This window comes from Wasmannia auropunctata, unplaced genomic scaffold (assembly GCF_000956235.1).
Source record: "Wasmannia auropunctata unplaced genomic scaffold, wasmannia.A_1.0 LD335400.1, whole genome shotgun sequence".
In the NCBI taxonomy this organism is placed as follows: domain Eukaryota; kingdom Metazoa; phylum Arthropoda; class Insecta; order Hymenoptera; family Formicidae; genus Wasmannia; species Wasmannia auropunctata.
Genome location: NW_012027490.1, coordinates 495916 through 507094, shown reverse-complemented (window position 1 = coordinate 507094; position 11179 = coordinate 495916). Strand labels below are relative to the sequence as shown.

General features: G+C 36.9%; 2 long non-coding RNA genes across 2 annotated transcripts; both read right to left on the bottom strand.

The window, feature by feature from the left end:
- Nucleotides 1-2973: 2973 nt before the first annotated feature.
- On the bottom strand, nucleotides 2974-4014 carry LOC105457059. The gene is made up of 3 exons (XR_975330.1): nucleotides 3777-4014; nucleotides 3594-3666; nucleotides 2974-3349 (listed from the first exon to the last, which is right to left on the bottom strand). It is a non-coding gene; the product is annotated as an uncharacterized LOC105457059 (long non-coding RNA).
- A 418-nt stretch (nucleotides 4015-4432) lies between these two features.
- On the bottom strand, nucleotides 4433-5673 carry LOC105457058. The gene is made up of 3 exons (XR_975329.1): nucleotides 5292-5673; nucleotides 5147-5202; nucleotides 4433-4543 (listed from the first exon to the last, which is right to left on the bottom strand). It is a non-coding gene; the product is annotated as an uncharacterized LOC105457058 (long non-coding RNA).
- Nucleotides 5674-11179: the final 5506 nt, after the last annotated feature.

Genomic DNA, 11179 nt, shown 5'->3' with positions numbered 1-11179 from the left:
AAAATGGATTGCGGAATCTTCGGAATGCAACAGAAATTACAAATGTACAAAAGATTCGGGGATTTTGCGTAATAAAAGGCCACAATATCAGAGACGGCTAAGTCTCTCTTCGTTTCACGATACGCACCTGTCCCGACACGAAGCCAATCACGGCGCCCTTAACGAACGCGGTCAGAGAAAGCCCTTTTGTGTGTCTGGTTCGTCCTTTTCCGACCGGTCGATCGCTCTTTTTTTAATTGCACTACCGTGCCGTGCCGCTAAATTACGCGCGGATTCGTACGGATCGAAACATAAGCGGCCGTTGCCGCGCCTTCTAATTAGTACGGCTGCGCCGTTTATTGCCCTCTCGGCGTGTCGTAATTGATATTTGGCCGAAATACACCTTATCGTCACGGTTGCTTCCGTTGAACCGTGGCGTGGCGTGAATCTTCCCGAGCGGATCATTAAATCTTTTTACTATATACTGATTATAATATCACAATAAATGTTTCAATGTCGTATCACAATTACCTTAATTAAATCTAGTCATACTTGCTTAGGTCTGATATTTTTCGGGACAATACTGACGTAAAGGCCCGTAAAAGTCCGAAATGGAAACTCGACAAACGATTATGATACGTCAATTTTGCTACCGTCGTACGGATATCGCTCGAATTGTCAGTTTTACGAGCCAGTTATGAAGCTTGAAGAGTTTAAGTGGCCGTAAGTTCGTTTATAATTGAAACGACCGTTTTTTGCGCGATACGCTGGATCAGCGGAAAAAAGCCGGTCGATTTGCGGGTAAGGTCGATGGTACTTTTTATGGATACTGTGGTAAATCCATACGATCTACTAATTATTTCTGAAGATGTTTTATAACCTGCTAATTAATTATTACGCTATAATCATCGTTTAAAAGTGTTTTTCTTACTATCAATTTTTATGATTTTTGAATAGCGTGCACATATTAACATAAATTAAATAAACGTATAGTAAATTATATATGTTAATTAAAATATAGAGTAAAAGAATTGAAATATATATAGATATATCATATTAGTTTAATAAAACTAAAATTAAATCATATTTGTTAAGAAAGACATCTAGTAAACATCAAAAAGTAGCATTGATAATTGAAAGATATATTTTTCAATTTTTAATTTAGTTATGCTTTATGTATTACTTTATTTTCTTAAAAAAAAAAGGAAAGATTATATTACTATAAATTTAATTTCTACTAGAAAATCTTGAAAATTAAAAAAAATAAGTAACAATAAATAATAGAATATATGTCTATATGTGAAGACATTTTTATTACTCACGTTACTATTATCTTTTTTAGCATAACGCGAACTAATAAATCTCATGATAACTTTAATGAAACGAGCTACGCAAATCCTAATGATCCTTTCATGGCGGGAATACAAGTCTCAGTGCTGCCCGTCGACAGTTTAGTTGAGCCTCGATAAATGTATAGGCGATATGAATCTCATATACGGACATTTGACCTGATTACACGCGTGTGCGTCGCGGGCGTTCAAGTGTTGGAGTTTCACCGTGTTCTGCGTGGTAGAGCAGTCACCTGCCGCACAGGTGCCCCCTTCTCCTGCAGCGCTATCTCGTAATTCAACCTGGTACATCCCGCCACGAAGGTGGCGAACTCTCGGATGGACCTTTGGGGTGATCCTAACCAGCAGTCACTTCCAGGTGTAGAGAGCCTTCAATACAAACGGTCCCGTTTTGTTTCGGTCCCGTCTAAGCATTAAAAAGCGAAATAATTCACCTCGTCGATATTCGAATTTCAATGAGGACACCGCGATCGGCCGTTCGGCAAATGGTTCTGTTCGTTAGTTGTGACATACATAGTTTATATCTCCCGCATCCATAAATCACTTCGTTCTTAGAAGAATTAAGAAATGAATGAATACTCGAAAATGATTTTTTTTTTTCAATAGAGTTTTTTGTGTATGTGCGTGAGTGTATGTGAAAAAACAGTGATTTAGTATATAATGCAATTTTATGCTGCAATACAACAAAGAGAATATTCTCTATTATTTACTACTAGAGCTGGGAACGTTACCTTAAAAAAATAACTCGTTACTAATTTTAAAAAGTAATATGTTACCGTTATCTTTTCAAGAGAATACAATTCTTTATTGTTTACTACCGGAGTTGGGAACATTAGAAAAGTAACGCGTTATCCAAGAAACGGGAATGGTAACGCGTTACTTTTAACGTTTCTAACCTTGGTACTAAATAATAGAGAATGTATTCTCTATTATATATTAAATCACTGTTTTCACATACATTCACGCACATGCACAAAGAGCTCTGTTCGTTACTTTTACTTTTTCGTTACTTTTTTTTGTTTATACTATTACCTAAATGTAGGTAACTAATCGCAGAATTTAGGATCTTCTTTTTACTCCAGAGCCGCACTATGCAAATTTTCGGCGCTTTATTCGGCCTATTAACTTGGCGGTGTTATACGATATCTTCAACGATACTTGTCTTACTCTCGGTGTTATCATCTGGCACATCGGGGCCCCACAATGTGCTCCTGCGCACGTGTGTAAGCAGGAAGAGAAAAAGAAGCCGAGCGAACAGCCGTTCGCCAGAGAACGCTATAGGATTAAACTGACCAATTTATTCTTTTCCTTCTATTTTTTTTCTCAAGTGGGATTACTGGTTTCGGGGTTTGTGTAATCCTCTTTTATCACCGTCGCTTCTAATTCTTGTCCAATGTCCGAACAATAAAAAAAAATGTTACCAAAAAATAGAGCCCCATCATAAGGATCCGTTACTCGATCATGTTATAAATCGTATCAGATATGATGCACGTTTCCGTTGAATTTTATGACAATTAAAAATCTATTAAAGAGAATATGATTAAGTTGAATAATATATCGGAAATTGACGTCATGGCCGATTAAACAAGCAAATAACAAAAACTTATTTCTCTAATTGTCTTAGCATAATTTAAATGCTATTTTATTTATTTCTAATAAATAAATACACAGTTTTATTATAATTACATATAAACATATTTTATTTATATTGTGGCGATTGTATCGTCGCTACTTCAGCTGCAATAAAAAAGCAGGAAATTAAAAAAAAAATGTATTTTCGAAGTGCGACTTATGTGCGAATTATTTGATGTATTCCTGATTTTATGGTTGTGCAAACTTTGATTTTGAACCAACACAGCCATTGTTTTTTTTGCAAAAAAAAAACTGGAGCAAAAAAATCGAGATTTGCGTCGTTTGCGCGATTGATTAATTATTAAAAAGGAGGTAATTTCTGCAAGTCCCATTTGATTGTGCTGAAGTGGCTGCGAGATCTTTAATTTCAAATCTAGCTATTATTTAATCTGTTTAAAGATATATATATATATATATATATATATAAGATACATTATTTATTTGCAAACAATCGTAAATTATAATTATATTTCACCAATGTAGCACGTCTCAGACAGTTTTTTTTTTATTAATATGCGTCAATTCGCAGAACACACGAAACGGTCGTATAATCATCATTATTATTCGCGTTACTGAGTTACTACATGAACGCACGACAAAGGTTGCTTACGCAATTATTAACTCGGCAATTACTTTTGATTACTTGCGACTTGCGATGTCCAATGTATCGCGAACGTATATGATACGTTTCTCCTGACGAGACGTTCTGGGGAAAATTATACACGTCAGTGATGATTAACGTAATACTGTGCTTTACCGCCCATGATATAATTATATTCTGTACCGTGAAATTGTATCTTGTTAACAATTACGAACATTTACTTTATACCAGAGAAATCGTAACCAGTAAAAAGATTATCCACGGAGCGTCAGGAACGGCCGAAACATTACGATCGCTCAAAGAGAAGGTACGCCGCGAGCGACAATTGGACTCCCGAATATTAATTATTATAAACAGTACCGGTTCAGAGATTAATGTCAAATTAAGAACGAGGTCGATTAGCTGGCGGGGTGACGATATGTCGGGATTAAAATCGCGATGAAGCATTATATTCCACCTGTCAAAAAAATCATTTATAATTATATCTGGTATATCGCTCTTCTTTTTGAATAAACGCACATACAATTGAATTTTACTCAATTTAAAGAAAGTTTGCGGATGAAAGTTTGTGAAAAAAAATTATCTCATTATTCGGCAATGGAATGGTATATTTCGAGACATGAACGCTTTATGCACAAGATATTTCTTTCAAGTTGTAGTAATTGTTGGAAATGGCTATAATTAATATTCGTCAAAAATATTTTAAAATAATAAAATTATAGCAAAAGAAGCAACACAATTTGAACGAACAAATCATGAGGGTTGAAAGATAAATGCGGAAGGAAGAGCGTTTCGTACGCGGACGTTGATTTCGCGAAAAAGTATTTACGTAATCGATAATTGAATGGAGAGGTCTGCACGTTGACCTTCAACGTTTGCAGCACCTTGTTCTCGCGTCTCGTGAAAGCAGAGGCTCGCACGCTCGGTACCATTAAATTGCTGTACAGTGTTACGTTTCATGCGAACACGCGTCACCTTGTAGCTGCAAGTAGTAGCATTTATAAATGTTCGACCTGGTTGTACGTTTAATTTATACGATACATATAAAGAAAGCTGAAACAGGACTTCTCATTGTCGAATTAGGACGCTTTCCTGCAAATTTGCATTTGTATTAATAATTTTACGTCCGAACATCGAGAGATTTTGCTGCTTGAGAAGTTGCTTCGATTAATTCTAAACTACATGATATATTTTGTCGTTAATGAGAGTTAATGAGAAATATACACTAAAAGTTAAAATTTAATTGATAAATTGAAGATCTTTATGCGCTAAAGTGGACATGAGAGATAATATATTTGCGCACTAAAGTTCTCATTAATGTTATTAGTCCACGTGAAATTGTATTAAATTGTTAATGAAATACAATTAAGGTTGGAAATTCTCATATCTGATGATCCACAAGAGATTCTACATGACCACCTTTTATAGTAAAAGATGCGTCGACAACTCGTTAATTACGTACAAATTCAATATCATGTAATATACACGAATGCAATTTTGCAGAGGTAAAACAATAAATTACAGACATGAAGAGACATTCTGCAAAAAAAGATTAAAAAATATGACAGATTTTCTCTATAATTACGTTTATGTCTTAATTAAGTTCTTTTCTTTTCGCCAAATAAACCAGAGATTATCGATCTGTAATCAACATAAAATAATATGACGTATTTTAAAATAATTTAAATATAATCCAGATTGTTAAAACATTAATATGATTTGCAACTTACAATGCAGATAAATTGCAGTTACATAATATAGCGTGTTGCTATAATATCTCGAATTCAGTATTTTACTCTTTTTTTACGATGAAAATTTGAACATATTGTTTACGCTAATATGTAATAAATGTCATTTAATATTCTTGTCAAAACACATTTGGCCGTATAATACATAACTCGAGGCTATTTCTCAGTCTTACAATCGTCGTAGTAAACGTACTGATTTTTACGATCTCGCTTAATCTTCGCGCTAATGCTTATAAGCGGATGACACTATAAGAAAAATTCGCCAGTGTCTCTACATTTAACTACCAATGTTAAATGAAATACTGGCGACACACATTGGCTTCTTGAGTTCGTGGTTAAGGCGATCAAGTGACAATTAAGCTTCCAGAAGGAGGAATCGAGTGAGTTGGCAGCTGTTTTTCTTACATGCTCGTAACACGATCGCAATTTGGCCTCACGTCTGAATGCCCCGTTACATGCTTAGTGATTTTATGCTCCTCTTAAGATGAGTGCACGCCCTTTATCATCTTATACCACTTCCGCGGGCAGATACGTTGCAAGATGTCAGAAAATTGGCTTCACTCCCTAAAATTTCGACGATGCTACGTAACATGATTCCCGTACCTATACAATTCAGGCGTGCCATTAATTTCGCGCGCAAATCCTTTTCGGTCTTTTTCATTTTTATTGCTTTTTTAACAGAATATAATAACGTATTACTTTTCTCTTAATCTCCAGAACGGAATAAGTATTTTGCCACTTTATGGTTTCGTGTTTTTTAATTTTTTTTTGGTAAAAAATTTTAGTGAAGGAAATAAGAATGTTTCTAAAAATAAATGACACAATGATCTGCAAACTCTTATAAAAATAAATAAAGGATAACGCGGACGGAAATTTGATTATACTCCCTGCTAAATCTGAACTTTTAATCGTCCAATTTATTTCCTAATAATTCTTCACAAATATGCAATTAACTTATGCTTTGAAAGTGTGTGTTTTATCTTCTAATCTAACAATGTTAAATAATATTTTTGCAACGGATAATTATCATCAACAAACTCGTCGGATGAATACGCGAGTTAATAATCAGTCGTAGAAGCGCACACGTCTCTCACTCGTGTCTCGGGAATTTGAAAAAGTTTCGGTCGACGATGGTGGCCGTACGGCAATTTAATTACTTCTTTTAACGACACCAAAATGCCGTGAGAGAGCGTACTATGCGGCCAGCTTAAATCAAGGGAGCTTATCAGCGTCCGCGCACATCGTTTACCGCCGGCATTTATTGTTAGTTTAAATTAAGCGCGGCTTTGTGTGTGTGTGTGTGTGTGTGTGCGCGCGCGCACGCGCACACACGCACTTGCACCCCTGGGATAAATCGGCAAAATCATACGCCTCAGCGCATTCAATTACGCGTCGGGACCTTTCACGATCGCAACCATGCTTTTAACCGCGGGCCCAACCTAAATTCTGTTCCCGCTGTTTTGTTACCTTAAGCGCCTTCCCGCTTTCCGTACGATCTCGACCGTAAAAGATAACGCGCTGTATCGCGCGGTGATCAAGAAGATCATATGGAGAGATCGGGAGCAGCTTCATCTCCTCGCGAAATGATCGCGCATATCGTTACTTTACCAGATTTGCTTCGGTTTTACGATGATCTGATTCGGTTGCCATTATTTCTCATTGGTTATTAAATGCTTTAGAATATTTTGTATATGTCACGTAATATTAGAGGTAACTAAAAATTTATTTTTTTGCTGTTATTAATGATAATGGATTTGTCGAAAATATTATATTTGGCAGCAATAATCAAGATCAACATGTTATATGCATTTTAAATTAATTAAAAAAAATTTTAAACATTCAAATATTTAATAATTTTTATGGAAAAATTTTTGAAAGTTTTCTAAGTGATATATTTAAGATTTTTAAAAAAATTTTTCAGAATTCTCGGTTTTAAGTATAATATCTGTAATATATAAGTACTTCGAATCTTTATACTTTTAAATTGTTGGAAAATTTTCAAAAGAGATTTAAATACCCATTGCTACATACATGGTAGTTTTAATACTCGAGAGGCGTTTAAATTGTGAAAATGTTACCCACGATCACGATGTTTTATTTTCGAGGACGCAAGCCCGCGACGTGGTTTAACGGGCATGTGGCCCATTGTCGTATCTTGTGGCCGACTCGGGTACGGTCCTCCACCGAGATTTAAAGGGGCGTGTTTGCCCTGCGCGCAACCATCAGGAAGGACCCCGAAGAACAGCTGATCCGATCCGGGTAATGGGAGGGAGGAGGGGTTAATGGCCCTTGTTCCCGCATTCCTCCATTAATAAAAGCGCCGTCCCTTATTACCGTTCTTGACCGCCAAATGGCTTCCCGTGGAGATTTATTACCGCGACGCGTATTTAGAGTCGTTGTAATTCTTTTTCGTTGCTCCTCGGGCGCGCGATGATCGATCGAAATAAAAATGTTCGTGCTGGCTGGTTTGAAGGGCGACAACCACTTCTCGCCGCTCATTGAAGAAGAACGTCTCCGTGTCAGGGGTCGAAAAGTTTTGCGACTTCATTCATTGGCCAAAAGCGAGGGAAGGGTCTTCTACAAGCTCATTCATATCCTATGTAGTACCTTAAGGTACCATAAACAGAAGCATGAGCCGTTTCCTTTTACCCTCTTCATTCAACCCCGAGGCAACGGGTTACTTCTCGCCCTTTCAATTATCCCTCTTCGGAGAAAACCGGTCTGTAATTTCACTCGCCGCCGTCATCGTGAACTATCCCTTTTATTAGCTTCTTAATTGCGTTAGTGGAAAACAAGCTCATTTAATAAAAAAACAGTAGATTAACTCTTTAAACTATTTTGATGACATTATTTTCTGCGCGTATTATAACAAGTTCATTCTTGACAACTTATATGCGATGGTACTTGTCATCAATTAATAAATTCAAAATAATTTTTTTATATGAATATATATAACTAGAACGCAAAATAAAAAGCATTTGTCATTAGCTATCTTATTTTTATTGATCAAATGTTTATAAGAAAGAATATCTTTTAATTAATGTTTAGAACAAAGATGCATGACACATTTGAAAATATCGGGAAGAGAAATTATGAGATCAATTGAATACCAGCATTTTCTTGAATAGATAATGAATTGTTTAAAGAAGATAAAAGATATAAAGATGATAAATGATAAAGATGTTAAGTAAAGATAAAGATGTGTGAAAGCGAATAAATAATAAATGCAATGAAGGGATGAAATTTGATACTCATATACGTGATATAATAATAGTACCAGCGGTTGCTAGGTGTGATTCCGATTTCAAATGCAATTAATAACCCGCATATAGAGCAAATGACAGAAAATTGAAAGCTGCACGACGCAAGCAGATTGTAAATCACGTTTTAACTTTATCGGCAAGCGGGCAAGAGAGATAGTGGCGGCAAGGGGAAACGGACGACGATATACGTCGCATAAGGCTTTAATTAAGAGCCGGTCTAACGAGAGAATAAATTACTTTACTCTTGGAACGGCGTGGTTTATGGCTAAGTGAAATTTACAACGGTGGTTAGCTCGACCATTGATAAACATGTGATTTGATCGATGCGTTTTTAATATTAAAGCTTTACAAGAGATGTAGTTATACTGAATTATGACGTCAAGGTTCCTCGCTTTTTTTGCAACATTGCTTTCATTAAAAAATTCTCGACGATCAGTTTTAAATTATATATCGCTTAAAATCAGAAAAATATAATTAGTTTTCAGTCAAACTGCTACTCAGTGCAATGTCGTAAAAAATTCACAATTGGGAAATGCGACATGAAAAAAATAAAAAACAAACATTTCAACAATCGCAATTCGTGCACTAAAAACATTGTTGCCTTTGGAATACTTCGTGACTTTGGTAATTTAAGTACATGTTTCAAAAGTCGAATCCGTCCTCCTCGAATTCGTCTCAATAGCGGAAGTCTTCCATGTCAACTGTACCATCTTGACGAGGACATGAAATTGTGATGTCTTTCAGAGTCAAGAACTACTTTGCGTACGATAACGCTACTTTGTGTAGACGCGTGTTTTCTCACTCATTCGTGGCCCCGTACGTGCAGTACGGTAGATCACAATCTGTTGGCAACCCTAACGGAAAAGAAAAACCCCTTATTAGAGGTAAATTCAAGTTGAAGAGCGTTCTTATTAACGAACCCTCTATGGGCATGGATGGAGAGTCCGCTCATGCTTGGAAAAGAAGCTCAATGGTCAGGTGCAACCACGAAGCGCGTGCGTGCAGCTGGCAGCGTTACGCTTCTTTTTCTCTCTCTCTCCTTGTGCTTTCCTCATATTCGTCAAGATAAACTTGCTTATCGAGCTTTTTCTTATATTTCTTCCGGAAAGAAAATTCGGAGATTCCAATGTCTTGCAGTAAACGTAACTTGTAAACAATGTTAATTAATATATACTACGACAGATAGATTTATAAATAGTTGATTAATAAATCATGGTTTATGCTCAGTGAATAATATTTCGAAAACACAAATCGCGCAAGACTCGAGTAAATTACAGAATTAAACCAATTTTTCTTGAAAATATACATTTCTCAAATTATAAATTCCTTAGTGCGTTTGTTTCTATTTAAAATTTAACTTTTCTGCTTTTAAGTAATAATTTCAAGCGAATTTGATAATGTATTTTAATAAACGTATTATGTGATTGCGTACGAACCCAATACCGATGTCAGCATTCAAATATCGATGGTAACGTACGAGTCCCGAGATCTCAACAACTGTGTTTCTCCTACTACCGCCCTTCATATGGCGAGTAACGTTTTCCGAGGGGCCGCGAATCCGAGACCTAATTTCGCTTCTGGCGAGCACGACGGAGCGGTACCGGCGATCGGCCAAAGGGACGCGGCTTTAATCGCCCAGTGAAATCACTTAAGTAGACGTCCGTGAAACGCGGTTCCGCATTTTCGGCCCGTTCGGTCGGCATAATGGCGCGGAATGGCAAATGATACCCGGTGTGGTCCCCGGGAATACGTTCCCTCTCCGACGATGGGGCCCGTCGGTCCCGTCGCGCCACCGGCGAGCGCTGGGAACACCGTCATAACACTCCGATGTGGCCGGCGCGGCACGCCGCGCCGACCAATTTCCATATAATTTCAACCTGTGTGTTTGCGCACTTGGGACCGGAGACCCTACGCGTGTGCGTAATACATGTACGCAATCGCGAAAGCCGGCCAGATATAATAATTTTGCTGTTTACGTGCGTCAGACGCCACCCGGACGCTATACGAGATGTGGGCAAATGAAACGACGAAACTGATAAGAAATCTGAAGATATATCATCGAAGATCCCTGCACGTTAATCTCGATTAAATAAATTCTTTTTCTTTATTTGCGCTGCAAGTAAGATTATGACATGGAAAGAGGAGAGACAAAACAAAAAAAAAGATTAAACTTACTTATATATAAAGCAGATAATTAGCCGCATGCATATATAATTATGTGCAAAAAAATTGTATTAATTAACATAACATAAAAAAATACGAATTGACGGAAAATGTTTTTTTTACGCAATTTTAGATGTGAGTACCTTTCTCTCGATCCGCTCAAACATATGGAAACGAGATGACATCGTTATGGAGATGTTTCCATTTAATTTTGCGCAGATGTCAAGTTAAAAGCGGCGACGCAAACGCGATTTGCATCGCAAGACCGTTCTCTTGATCGCTGTCCTTTCACTCCTTTCGCTGATTTACGTCCAAATAAAGCGAACGTATCGTCATCATGCCAGGCGATATTATAACGACCGATTATTACGCTATATGTAAAAATGGCGTGTAGCAGGTGTTACCAGAGAAGTGATAAACGACGCGATCTTACACAAATGTAAA